Raw genomic sequence first — 14,357 nt, forward strand, 5'->3', positions numbered from 1 at the left:
TCACCTTGTCATATTATAATGCAGTGATAGTGTGGTATTGATGGCGAGATAGATGCTCAAACGCAAGCTTCAGAGTAAACTCCCAGTCCTACATTACCTTTGAACCTCGCAGCACTTATAAAATTCAAACAATATTATTTCATCCATCCATCCACACTACTTGCAGGAAGGTGAGACAAAGTGGCCCACCCAGTTGGCCTGGGTTCAACTCCAGGTATGGGAACATAGTGGTCAGCCTTTTGGAAGACTTGAATCCACAGGATGAATAAGACACGCTGTGGATACAAGTGAAATGAAACTGGATGGGTGTCAAGAGAGGCATAGAAAAATCTCATCCATTTAGGATGCAGCATGCAATATGTAGTAATCAACCTTTAGCTGTTCCATGCAATGTAGCAGCGGTTGTACTTTAAAGCATCCCTTCACAGGGACTGGAACTTAAATCTAACTCCTTAGAACACTCGGCTAGAATATGTGGAGGGGCACAACACAAACTCAGAGCTGCTTGATAGTGCTTCTTACCCCATTTAAAAAAAAAAACTGTTTTAAAAATCACAAAGTGGCTCTATTTGGCTGAACCAAAAGCAAAATACAAATCCCGACATATGTGCTTCTTTCCATTACATGCAGAACCAAGCACATTTAGATATTAAAAATGCTTGTTTAAAAGCTGGTGACCCAACTATGTACTGTTCCTTAACCTCTCAAACATCAATGAGGCTTATGTTACAATTCAATCTGTTACACTTGATCTTTAAATTTCTCATATGGTCTAGGGGTTAGAATTTGTAGTTCTCACCGAGGCAGCCTGGTCGACATTCCCAACTTCCAGTATGGGTATGTCTTGCCAAACCTGAGCTTACAATGCTTAATAAAACATGCTGTCTGCAGATAACATTGAAGCAATCCTGCAAGAATTCATGGAGGGTTAAATATGGTAATGTAATTGCGTTGGTTTCTGTATTTCTCCAGGTGCAATGAGTTTGCAGTCTTCTTTGCAAGACTCAGTTCAGAACATTAAAAATACCATTATTTGCAGATAACAAGCACGCAGCCAGCTAGACAACTGGAGTTAACCCATTTTGCATTTTTGGCTGACAAAACTGTCCAAGAGATCACCACAAGTCTGAGTTCCACTACACGCTGCCTTTATGCATTGCCTACTAGATTTTTAAAGTCGATGGTGAGCAGTCTGTTGGCTCCAATCACTCAAAAAGTCAACATGTTGCTTGGATCTGGAATATTCCCAAGAGCCTTAAAACTGCGGTCATTAAGCCTCTCTTAAAGAAGAGCAGTCTTGATGCCACAGTGCTAAATAATTACCGGCCCATCTCAAACCTACTACTACTACTCAGTTGTCCAATTTTTTTTATTTTTATCTTTCGAGTCCCATCATTGTAAGCATTCAGCTGAGTGGCGCAGCGGAAGCGTGCTGGGCCCATAACCCAGAGGTAAATGGACTGAAGCCATGCTCTGCTAGGACATTTTTACTTGCATTGAAGGGGATTTTAATCAGAATGTATCAAGCCAGTCAGTAATGTGTTGGATGATGGAAGCCGATCTTCAGCGCAAGCTCCCCTTTCCACATTACCTTTGAATCTAGTAGCACATTGCTTTTGACCATCCTATACAGACTGCTATGGCATTTTTAATCAAGGGGATGTAGCTCAGTGGTAGAGTGCATGCTTTGCATGTATGAGGTCCTGGGTTCAATCCCCAGCATCTCCAGGCAATCCTATTTTCTTTGCAATTGCCAGATTGCAGTGCGATAATTTTTAGAGAAATTCGCTTAAATATGTTAAATCTTCAAAAGTGGAGCCCCAGTGGCCTAATGGATAAGGCACTGGCCTCCTAAGCCAGGGATTGTGGGTTCAAGTCCCATCTGGGGTGTATGAAAAGCATTGTCAGCTACAGTGACATTCGTAAGTTGTTTTTGGGCTTTGAGCAGTATAAATGATATCTCCTACTCTTTGGCTAATGGATATTCAAAAATCAAAATTGCATCCACAAGCTTAAAAAACTCAATAAATCCATTGCGAACTGTCACCTTGTCATATTATAATGCAGTGATAGTATGGTATTGAGTAGGTTTATTCTCATCTGATGGCGAGATAGATGCTCAAACGCAAGCTTCAGAGTAAACTCCCAGTCCTACATTACCTTTGAACCTCGCAGCACTTATATAATTCAAACAATATTATTTCATCCATCCATCCACACTACTTGCAGGAAGGTGAGACAAAGTGGCCCACCCAGTTGGCCTGGGTTCAACTCCAGGTATGGGAACATAGTGGTCAGCCTTTTGGAAGACTTGAATCCACAGGATGAATAAGACACGCTGTGGATACAAGTGAAATGAAACTGGATGGGTGTCAAGAGAGGCATAGAAAAATCTCATCCATTTACGATGCAGCATGCAATATGTAGTAATCAACCTTTAGCTGTTCCATGCAATGTAGCAGCGGTTGTACTTGAAAGCATCCCTTCACAGGGACTGGAACTTAAATCTAACTCCTTAGAACACTCGGCTAGAATATGTGGAGGGGCACAACACAAACTCAGAGCTGCTTGATAGTGCTTCTTACCCCATTTAAAAAAAAAAACTGTTTTAAAAATCACAAAGTGGCTCTATTTGGCTGAACCAAAAGCAAAATACAAATCCCGACATATGTGCTTCTTTCCATTACATGCAGAACCAAGCACATTTAGATATTAAAAATGCTTGTTTAAAAGCTGGTGACCCAACTATGTACTGTTCCTTAACCTCTCAAACATCAATGAGGCTTATGTTACAATTCAATCTGTTACACTTGATCTTTAAATTTCTCATATGGTCTAGGGGTTAGAATTTGTAGTTCTCACCGAGGCAGCCTGGTCGACATTCCCAACTTCCAGTATGGGTATGTCTTGCCAAACCTGAGCTTACAATGCTTAATAAAACATGCTGTCTGCAGATAACATTGAAGCAATCCTGCAAGAATTCATGGAGGGTTAAATATGGTAATGTAATTGCGTTGGTTTCTGTATTTCTCCAGGTGCAATTAGTTTGCAGTCTTCTTTGCAAGACTCAGTTCAGAACATTAAAAATACCATTATTTGCAGATAACAAGCACGCAGCCAGCTAGACAACTGGAGTTAACCCATTTTGCATTTTTGGCTGACAAAACTGTCCAAGAAATCACCACAAGTCTGAGTTCCACTACATGCTGCCTTTATGCATTGCCTACTAGATTTTTAAAGTCTACGGTGAGCAGTCTGTTGGCTCCAATCACTCAAAAAGTCAACATGTTGCTTGGATCTGGAATATTCCCAAGAGCCTTAAAACTGTGGTCATTAAGCCTCTCTTAAAGAAAAGCAGTCTTGATGCCACCGGCCCATCTCAAACCTACTACTACTACTCAGTTGTCCATTATTTTATTTTTTTATCTTTTATTATCAAAAACATCTTACAAGTATTTACATATATTTACATAATTGTACAGACAAACATCACACACAAGTGCAAGGGAATGGGATACACAAGGGCAGGGGGAGAAGAGACAAAAAATTACAGAAAATCAAACACACAATCATTCTCCAAACTTTCTTCAGTGATGGGGGTTGATGCCGTGGTTGGGGGGGATGATGCCGGGGTCAGAAGATGATGTCCAGGATTCCAGAGGGTATAAGGTGGATCAGGGTGTTGAGGGGGACAAGGTGGGTGATGAACCGGTGCTCTGCTGCCATGTCGAGGTGTCGGAGGTGTGCGGCTAAGAGTCCTTTGAAGATGGGCCAAGGTTCTGCTGTTTTATTGTCACGGAGATGGATGTTCCTGTTGAGATATAATGTATACCGGGCTATGGAGAGGGTTACAGTTGTCCATTCAGGCGTGCAAATTATTTACAATGACAGAAAATGCGCTGCTGTTACAAATTGGAATAAGAGATGGAAAAGTATCCCTGCACACACAGATTAACTGCACTCTTTTCACGTTTTGATTCTCAGTTTGTTGGCAAGGAATGACTGACGTAGACCCATTTTGGATGAAAACCGTGTTTTGCGTTTGTGGAAATGAGCATCACGCAAGGATGTATGGGCTCTGTGGCGCAATGGATAGCGCATTGGACTTCTAGGCATTAGTTGCAAGGGCTTTCAAAGGTTGTGGGTTGAGTCCCACTAGAGTCGCTAATGGTGAGAGAACAGTTTTGTTTTTTACAATGAAAAGTCTGCGCGCTTTACTATCTGATAAAAGGCACTGCTGAAGGAGGTTTATTGCCAAGTGTGCTTGAAAAAGTAAGCAAATACATCGGCATTATGTCAAATAACATTATCTTGCAATTTTTCCTCAATATCCAGATTAACTGCAGTATATTGAGTGCGCAATAAATTGGTGAGAGTCGATTGATTGAAAGACTTCCAGTCTTTTTATAGCTACATTGGTACAGGGGATTTAGCTCAAAGGTAGAAAGATTGATGCCCTCGCTCTCTATTAAACACAGTTGATTGGACAGGGGCTGAACTTTCGAATGTTGCTGGCTCGCTTTAAAAAAAAAAAAGATGTTGCGGCTTGTCAAGTCGCAAATATTTTGTCAACTGGGCTGGATGTCTCTGTGGCGCAATTGGCCAGTGCGCTCGGCTGGTGACCGGGAGGTTTGTGGTTTGAGCCCACCCAGGGACGACAAGCTATTTTGGAAGAGCTATCGCAGGCAAAATCCACAAGGTAACATTGTTTGCTGAATATCTACCTGAAACAGGTTGGAGTAACATTTTAGAGGCGCTGTGGCTTAGTTGGTCAAAGTGCCTGTCTAGTAAATCCCAGCAGTGCTTTCATGATAGCCTTTCAAGCAAATCAGTTGTTTACATGTACAGAAAAACATATCACCCGAAAGAGCTATTTTGCAATTATAGATTGAACAGTATCCCTGAATAAACAGAGTAAATGCACTCTTTTCACTCCTTGTTTCTCAGTTTGATGGTAAGGAATGATTGATGTAGACCGTTTTCGGATGACTGTTTTGCTTTTGTGAAAAAGGGGAATCAGACAAAAGTTGCAAAGGCATTCAAAGGCTGTGAGTTCCAGACCCACCAGAGTCACTGTTGTAACCCCTGTTATCTACATTGGTAAAGAGGAAAGCCTGCTTGTGTTATTAACTGATGAAAGGAACTGCTAAACTTGGTTCAATTACCACAGAATCCCAGTGTGCTATAGGCTGGCCACTGCTTGATAGGAGTTTCCCGTACGTGAGTGACTGTTCTTTCCTTCCTTCACGCCCCGCTCAACCTTGTCTTCTTCTAAAGAGCTTGGCGCTGTCCTCAGAAGCTTTGGTCTTACTCAGCACCTGAGTGGCCCCACCAAGGGCAAAGGGCACACTCTGGACCTGCTAATGACAAAGCGGGTTAACATTTCAAATTACAGTGTGGTAAATGTTACTTTGTCTGATGGTTTCTGTATTTCTCCAGGTGCAATGAGTTTGCAGTCTTCTTTGCAAGACTCAGTTCAGAACATTAAAAATACCATTATTTGCAGATAACAAGCACGCAGCCAGCTAGACAACTGGAGTTAACCCATTTTGCATTTTTGGCTGACAAAACTGTCCAAGAGATCACCACAAGTCTGAGTTCCACTACACGCTGCCTTTATGCATTGTCTACTAGATTTTTAAAGTCGATGGTGAGCAGTCTGTTGGCTCCAATCACTCAAAAAGTCAACATGTTGCTTGGATCTGGAATATTCCCAAGAGCCTTAAAACTGCGGTCATTAAGCCTCTCTTAAAGAAGAGCAGTCTTGATGCCACAGTGCTAAATAATTACCGGCCCATCTCAAACCTACTACTACTACTCAGTTGTCCAATTTTTTTTATTTTTATCTTTCGAGTCCCATCATTGTAAGCATTCAGCTGAGTGGCGCAGCGGAAGCGTGCTGGGCCCATAACCCAGAGGTAAATGGACTGAAGCCATGCTCTGCTAGGACATTTTTACTTGCATTGAAGGGGATTTTAATCAGAATGTATCAAGCCAGTCAGTAATGTGTTGGATGATGGAAGCCGATCTTCAGCGCAAGCTCCCCTTTCCACATTACCTTTGAATCTAGTAGCACATTGCTTTTGACCATCCTATACAGACTGCTATGGCATTTTTAATCAAGGGGATGTAGCTCAGTGGTAGAGTGCATGCTTTGCATGTATGAGGTCCTGGGTTCAATCCCCAGCATCTCCAGGCAATCCTATTTTCTTTGCAATTGCCAGATTGCAGTGCGATAATTTTTAGAGAAATTCGCTTAAATATGTTAAATCTTCAAAAGTGGAGCCCCAGTGGCCTAATGGATAAGGCACTGGCCTCCTAAGCCAGGGATTGTGGGTTCAAGTCCCATCTGGGGTGTATGAAAAGCATTGTCAGCTACAGTGACATTCGTAAGTTGTTTTTGGGCTTTGAGCAGTATAAATGATATCTCCTACTCTTTGGCTAATGGATATTCAAAAATCAAAATTGCATCCACAAGCTTAAAAAACTCAATAAATCCATTGCGAACTGTCACCTTGTCATATTATAATGCAGTGATAGTATGGTATTGAGTAGGTTTATTCTCATCTGATGGCGAGATAGATGCTCAAACGCAAGCTTCAGAGTAAACTCCCAGTCCTACATTACCTTTGAACCTCGCAGCACTTATATAATTCAAACAATATTATTTCATCCATCCATCCACACTACTTGCAGGAAGGTGAGACAAAGTGGCCCACCCAGTTGGCCTGGGTTCAACTCCAGGTATGGGAACATAGTGGTCAGCCTTTTGGAAGACTTGAATCCACAGGATGAATAAGACACGCTGTGGATACAAGTGAAATGAAACTGGATGGGTGTCAAGAGAGGCATAGAAAAATCTCATCCATTTACGATGCAGCATGCAATATGTAGTAATCAACCTTTAGCTGTTCCATGCAATGTAGCAGCGGTTGTACTTGAAAGCATCCCTTCACAGGGACTGGAACTTAAATCTAACTCCTTAGAACACTCGGCTAGAATATGTGGAGGGGCACAACACAAACTCAGAGCTGCTTGATAGTGCTTCTTACCCCATTTAAAAAAAAAAACTGTTTTAAAAATCACAAAGTGGCTCTATTTGGCTGAACCAAAAGCAAAATACAAATCCCGACATATGTGCTTCTTTCCATTACATGCAGAACCAAGCACATTTAGATATTAAAAATGCTTGTTTAAAAGCTGGTGACCCAACTATGTACTGTTCCTTAACCTCTCAAACATCAATGAGGCTTATGTTACAATTCAATCTGTTACACTTGATCTTTAAATTTCTCATATGGTCTAGGGGTTAGAATTTGTAGTTCTCACCGAGGCAGCCTGGTCGACATTCCCAACTTCCAGTATGGGTATGTCTTGCCAAACCTGAGCTTACAATGCTTAATAAAACATGCTGTCTGCAGATAACATTGAAGCAATCCTGCAAGAATTCATGGAGGGTTAAATATGGTAATGTAATTGCGTTGGTTTCTGTATTTCTCCAGGTGCAATTAGTTTGCAGTCTTCTTTGCAAGACTCAGTTCAGAACATTAAAAATACCATTATTTGCAGATAACAAGCACGCAGCCAGCTAGACAACTGGAGTTAACCCATTTTGCATTTTTGGCTGACAAAACTGTCCAAGAAATCACCACAAGTCTGAGTTCCACTACATGCTGCCTTTATGCATTGCCTACTAGATTTTTAAAGTCTACGGTGAGCAGTCTGTTGGCTCCAATCACTCAAAAAGTCAACATGTTGCTTGGATCTGGAATATTCCCAAGAGCCTTAAAACTGTGGTCATTAAGCCTCTCTTAAAGAAAAGCAGTCTTGATGCCACCGGCCCATCTCAAACCTACTACTACTACTCAGTTGTCCATTATTTTATTTTTTTATCTTTTATTATCAAAAACATCTTACAAGTATTTACATATATTTACATAATTGTACAGACAAACATCACACACAAGTGCAAGGGAATGGGATACACAAGGGCAGGGGGAGAAGAGACAAAAAATTACAGAAAATCAAACACACAATCATTCTCCAAACTTTCTTCAGTGATGGGGGTTGATGCCGTGGTTGGGGGGGATGATGCCGGGGTCAGAAGATGATGTCCAGGATTCCAGAGGGTATAAGGTGGATCAGGGTGTTGAGGGGGACAAGGTGGGTGATGAACCGGTGCTCTGCTGCCATGTCGAGGTGTCGGAGGTGTGCGGCTAAGAGTCCTTTGAAGATGGGCCAAGGTTCTGCTGTTTTATTGTCACGGAGATGGATGTTCCTGTTGAGATATAATGTATACCGGGCTATGGAGAGGGTTACAGTTGTCCATTCAGGCGTGCAAATTATTTACAATGACAGAAAATGCGCTGCTGTTACAAATTGGAATAAGAGATGGAAAAGTATCCCTGCACACACAGATTAACTGCACTCTTTTCACGTTTTGATTCTCAGTTTGTTGGCAAGGAATGACTGACGTAGACCCATTTTGGATGAAAACCGTGTTTTGCGTTTGTGGAAATGAGCATCACGCAAGGATGTATGGGCTCTGTGGCGCAATGGATAGCGCATTGGACTTCTAGGCATTAGTTGCAAGGGCTTTCAAAGGTTGTGGGTTGAGTCCCACTAGAGTCGCTAATGGTGAGAGAACAGTTTTGTTTTTTACAATGAAAAGTCTGCGCGCTTTACTATCTGATAAAAGGCACTGCTGAAGGAGGTTTATTGCCAAGTGTGCTTGAAAAAGTAAGCAAATACATCGGCATTATGTCAAATAACATTATCTTGCAATTTTTCCTCAATATCCAGATTAACTGCAGTATATTGAGTGCGCAATAAATTGGTGAGAGTCGATTGATTGAAAGACTTCCAGTCTTTTTATAGCTACATTGGTACAGGGGATTTAGCTCAAAGGTAGAAAGATTGATGCCCTCGCTCTCTATTAAACACAGTTGATTGGACAGGGGCTGAACTTTCGAATGTTGCTGGCTCGCTTTAAAAAAAAAAAAGATGTTGCGGCTTGTCAAGTCGCAAATATTTTGTCAACTGGGCTGGATGTCTCTGTGGCGCAATTGGCCAGTGCGCTCGGCTGGTGACCGGGAGGTTTGTGGTTTGAGCCCACCCAGGGACGACAAGCTATTTTGGAAGAGCTATCGCAGGCAAAATCCACGAGGTAACATTGTTTGCTGAATATCTACCTGAAACAGGTTGGGGTAACATTTTAGAGGCGCTGTGGCTTAGTTGGTCAAAGTGCCTGTCTAGTAAATCCCAGCAGTGCCTTCATGATAGCCTTTCAAGCAAATCAGTTGTTTACATGTACAGAAAAACATATCACCCGAAAGAGCTCTTTTGCAATTAGAGATTGAACAGTATCCCTGAATAAACAGAGTAAATGCACTCTTTTCACTCCTTGTTTCTCAGTTTGATGGTAAGGAATGATTGATGTAGACCGTTTTCGGATGACTGTTTTGCTTTTGTGAAAAAGGGGAATCAGACAAAAGTTGCAAAGGAATTCAAAGGCTGTGAGTTCGAGACCCACCAGAGTCACTGTTGTAACCCCTGTTATCTACATTGGTAAATAGGAAAGCCTGCTTGTGTTATTAACTGATGAAAGGAACTGCTAAACTTGGTTCAATTACCACAGAATTCCAGTGTGCTATAGGCTGGCCACTGCTTGGTAGGAGTTTCCCGTACGTGAGTAACTGTTCCTTCCTTCCTTCACGCCCCGCTCAACCTTGTCTTCTTCTTAAGAGCTTGGCGCTGTCCTCAGAAGCTTTGGTCTTACTCAGCACCTGAGTGGCCCCACCAAGGGCAAAGGGCACACTCTGGACCTGCTAATGACAAAGCGGGTTAACATTTCAAATTACAGTGTGATAAATGTTACTTTGTCTGATGGTTTCTGTATTTCTCCAGGTGCAATGAGTTTGCAGTCTCAGACTCAGTTCAGAACATTAAAAATACCATTATTTGCAGATAACAAGCACGCAGCCAGCTAGACAACTGGAGTTAACCCATTTTGCATTTGTGGCTGACAAAACTGTCCAAGAGATCACCACAAGTCTGAGTTCCACTACATGCTGCCTTTATGCATTGCCTACTAGATTTTTAAAGTCTACGGTGAGCAGTCTGTTGGCTCCAATCACTCAAAAAGTCAACATGTTGCTTGGATCTGGAATATTCCCAAGAGCCTTAAAACTGTGGTCATTAAGCCGCTCTTAAAGAAGAGCGGTCTTCATGCCACAGTGCTAAATAATTACCGGCCCATCTCAAACCTACTACTACTACTCAGTTGTCCATTATTTAATTTTTTTTATCTTTTATTATCAAAAACATCTTACAAGTATTTACATATATTTACATAATTGTACAGACAAACATCACACACAAGTGCAAGGGAATGGGATACACAAGGGCAGGGGGAGAAGAGACAAAAAATTACAGAAAATCAAACACACAATCATTCTTCAAACTTTCTTCAGTGATGGGGGGTGATGCCGTGGTTGGGGAGGTGATGCCGGGATCAGAAGATGATGTTCAGGTTTCCAGAGGGTATAAGGTGGATCAGGGTGTTGTGGGGGACGAGGTGGGTGATGAACCGGTGCTCTGCTGCCATGTGGAGGTGTCGGAGGTGTGCGGCTAAGAGTCCTTTGAAGATGGGCCAAGGTTCTGCTGTTTTATTGTCACGGAGATGGATGTTCCTGTTGAGATATAATGTATACCGGGCTATGGAGAGGGTTACAGTTGTCCATTCAGGCGTGCAAATTATTTACAATGACAGAAAATGCGCTGCTGTTACAAATTGGAATAAGAGATGGAAAAGTATCCCTGCACACACAGATTAACTGCACTCTTTTCACTTTTTGATTCTCAGTTTGTTGGCAAGGAATGACTGACGTAGACCCATTTTGGATGAAAACCGTGTTTTGCGTTTGTGGAAATGAGCATCACGCAAGGATGTATGGGATCTGTGGCGCAATGGATAGCGCATTGGACTTCTAGGCGTTAGTTGCAAGAGCTTTCAAAGGTTGTGGGTTGGAGTCCCACCAGAATTCCTAATGGTGTGAGAACATTTTTGTTTTTTACAATGGAAAGTCTGCGCGCTTTACTATCTGATAAAAGGCACTGCTGAAGGAGGTTTATTGCCAAGTGTGCTTGAAAAAGTAAGCAAATACATCGGCATTATGTCAAATAACATTATCTTGCAATTTTTCCTCAATATCCAGATTAACTGCAGTATATTGAGTGCGCAATAAATTGGTGAGAGTCGATTGATTGAAAGACTTCCAGTCTTTTTATAGCTACATTGGTACAGGGGATTTAGCTCAAAGGTAGAAAGATTGATGCCCTCGCTCTCTATTAAACACAGTTGATTGGACAGGGGCTGAACTTTCGAATGTTGCTGGCTCGCTTTAAAAAAAAAAAAGATGTTGCGGCTTGTCAAGTCGCAAATATTTTGTCAACTGGGCTGCATGTCTCTGTGGCGCAATTGGCCAGTGCGCTCGGCTGGTAACCGGGAGGTTGGTGGTTTGAGCCCACCCAGGGACGACAAGATATTTTGGAAGAGCTATCGCAGGCAAAATCCACGAGGTAACATTGTTTGCTGAATATCTACCTGAAACAGGTTGGGGTAACATTTTAGAGGCGCTGTGGCTTAGTTGGTCAAAGTGCCTGTCTAGTAAATCCCAGCAGTGCCTTCATGATAGCCTTTCAAGCAAATCAGTTGTTTACATGTGCAGAAAAACATATCACCCGAAAGAGCTCTTTTGCAATTAGAGATTGAACAGTATCCCTGAATAAACAGAGTAAATGCACTCTTTTCACTCCTTGTTTCTCAGTTTGATGGTAAGGAATGATTGATGTAGACCGTTTTCGGATGACTGTTTTGCTTTTGTGAAAAAGGGGAATCAGACAAAAGTTGCAAAGGCATTCAAAGGCTGTGAGTTCGAGACCCACCAGAGTCACTGTTGTAACCCCTGTTATCTACATTGGTAAATAGGAAAGCCTGCTTGTGTTATTAACTGATGAAAGGAACTGCTAAACTTGGTTCAATTACCACAGAATTCCAGTGTGCTATAGGCTGGCCACTGCTTGGTAGGAGTTTCCCGTACGTGAGTAACTGTTCCTTCCTTCCTTCACGCCCCGCTCAACCTTGTCTTCTTCTTAAGAGCTTGGCGCTGTCCTCAGAAGCTTTGGTCTTACTCAGCACCTGAGTGGCCCCACCAAGGGCAAAGGGCACACTCTGGACCTGCTAATGACAAAGCGGGTTAACATTTCAAATTACAGTGTGATAAATGTTACTTTGTCTGATGGTTTCTGTATTTCTCCAGGTGGAATGAGTTTGCAGTCTCAGACTCAGTTCACAACATTAAAAATACCATTATTTGCAGATAACAAGCACGCAGCCAGCTAGACAACTGGAGTTAACCCATTTTGCATTTGTGGCTGACAAAACTGTCCAAGAGATCACCACAAGTCTGAGTTCCACTACATGCTGCCTTTATGCATTGCCTACTAGATTTTTAAAGTCTACGGTGAGCAGTCTGTTGGCTCCAATCACTCAAAAAGTCAACATGTTGCTTGGATCTGGAATATTCCCAAGAGCCTTAAAACTGTGGTCATTAAGCCGCTCTTAAAGAAGAGCAGTCTTGATGCCACAGTGCTAAATAATTACCGGCCCATCTCAAACCTACTACTACTACTCAGTTGTCCATTATTTAATTTTTTTTATCTTTTATTATCAAAAACATCTTACAAGTATTTACATATATTTACATAATTGTACAGACAAACATCACACACAAGTGCAAGGGAATGGGATACACAAGGGCAGGGGGAGAAGAGACAAAAAATTACAGAAAATCAAACACACAATCATTCTTCAAACTTTCTTCAGTGATGGGGGGTGATGCCGTGGTTGGGGAGGTGATGCCGGGATCAGAAGATGATGTTCAGGTTTCCAGAGGGTATAAGGTGGATCAGGGTGTTGTGGGGGACGAGGTGGGTGATGAACCGGTGCTCTGCTGCCATGTGGAGGTGTCGGAGGTGTGCGGCTAAGAGTCCTTTGAAGATGGGCCAAGGTTCTGCTGTTTTATTGTCACGGAGATGGATGTTCCTGTTGAGATATAATGTATACCGGGCTATGGAGAGGGTTACAGTTGTCCATTCAGGCGTGCAAATTATTTACAATGCCAGAAAATGCGCTGCTGTTACAAATTGGAATAAGAGATGAAAAAGTATCCCTGCACACACAGATTAACTGCACTCTTTTCACTTTTTGATTCTCAGTTTGTTGGCAAGGAATGACTGACGTAGACCCATTTTGGATGAAAACCGTGTTTTGCGTTTGTGGAAATGAGCATCACGCAAGGATGTATGGGATCTGTGGCGCAATGGATAGCGCATTGGACTTCTAGGCGTTAGTTGCAAGGGCTTTCAAAGGTTGTGGGTTGGAGTCCCACCAGAGTTCCTAATGGTGTGAGAACATTTTTGTTTTTTACAATGGAAAGTCTGCGCGCTTTACTATCTGATAAAAGGCACTGCTGAACGAGGTTTATTGCCAAGTGTGCTTGAAAAAGTAAGCAAATACATCAGCATTATGTCAAATAACATTATCTTGCAATTTTTCCTCAATATCCAGATTAACTGCAGTATATTGAGTGCGCAATAAATTGGCGAGAGTTGATTGATTGAAAGACTTCCAGTTTTTTTTATAGCTACATTGGTACAGGGGATTTAGCTCAAAGGTAGAAAGATTGATGCCCTCGCTCTCCATTAAACACAGTTGATTGGACAGGGGCTGAACTTTCGAATGTTGCTGGCTCGCTTTAAAAAAAAAAGATGTTGTGGATTGTCGAGTCGCAAATATTTTATTGACTGGGCTGGATGTCTCTGTGGCGAAATTGGCCGGGACGCTCGGCTGTTACCTGGGAGGTTGGTGGTTCGAGCCCACCCAGGGACGACAAGCTATTTTGGAAGAGCTATCGCAGGCAAAATCCACGAGGTAACATTGTTTGCTGAATATCTACCTGAAACAGGTTGGAGTACCATTTTAGAGGCGCTGTGGCTTAGTTGGTCAAAGTGCCTGTCTAGTAAATCCCAGCAGTGCCTTCATGATAGCCTTTCAAGCAAATCAGTTGTTTACATGTACAGAAAAACATATCACCCGAAAGAGCTATTTTGCAATTAGAGATTGAATAGTATCCCTGAATAAACAGAGTAAATGCACTCTTTTCACTCCTTGTTTCTCAGTTTGATGGTAAGGAATGATTGATGTAGACTGTTTTCGGATGACTGTTTTCTTTTGTGAAAAAGGGGAATCAGACAAAAGTTGCAAAGGCATTCAAAGGCTGTGAGTTCGAGACCCA

The 14,357-nt window shown here is 42.1% G+C and overlaps 5 non-coding genes across 5 annotated transcripts; all 5 read left to right on the forward strand.

Moving 5' to 3' along the window:
• Positions 1-1,656: 1,656 nt before the first annotated feature.
• trnaa-ugc (transfer RNA alanine (anticodon UGC)) lies at positions 1,657-1,728 on the forward strand. Its single transcript has one exon. It is a non-coding gene; the product is annotated as a tRNA-Ala (tRNA).
• Positions 1,729-1,817: 89 nt separating this feature from the next.
• Positions 1,818-1,890, forward strand: trnar-ccu (transfer RNA arginine (anticodon CCU)). Its single transcript has one exon. It is a non-coding gene; the product is annotated as a tRNA-Arg (tRNA).
• A 4,233-nt stretch (positions 1,891-6,123) lies between these two features.
• trnaa-ugc (transfer RNA alanine (anticodon UGC)) lies at positions 6,124-6,195 on the forward strand. Its single transcript has one exon. It is a non-coding gene; the product is annotated as a tRNA-Ala (tRNA).
• Positions 6,196-6,284: 89 nt separating this feature from the next.
• trnar-ccu (transfer RNA arginine (anticodon CCU)) lies at positions 6,285-6,357 on the forward strand. Its single transcript has one exon. It is a non-coding gene; the product is annotated as a tRNA-Arg (tRNA).
• A 5,107-nt stretch (positions 6,358-11,464) lies between these two features.
• Positions 11,465-11,538, forward strand: trnat-ggu (transfer RNA threonine (anticodon GGU)). The gene has a single exon. It is a non-coding gene; the product is annotated as a tRNA-Thr (tRNA).
• Positions 11,539-14,357: the final 2,819 nt, after the last annotated feature.

The sequence above is a fragment of the Eucyclogobius newberryi genome, unplaced genomic scaffold, assembly GCF_026437365.1.
Source record: "Eucyclogobius newberryi isolate DKJ021-1_F unplaced genomic scaffold, fEucNew1.0.hap1 SCAF_41, whole genome shotgun sequence".
In the NCBI taxonomy this organism is placed as follows: domain Eukaryota; kingdom Metazoa; phylum Chordata; class Actinopteri; order Gobiiformes; family Gobiidae; genus Eucyclogobius; species Eucyclogobius newberryi.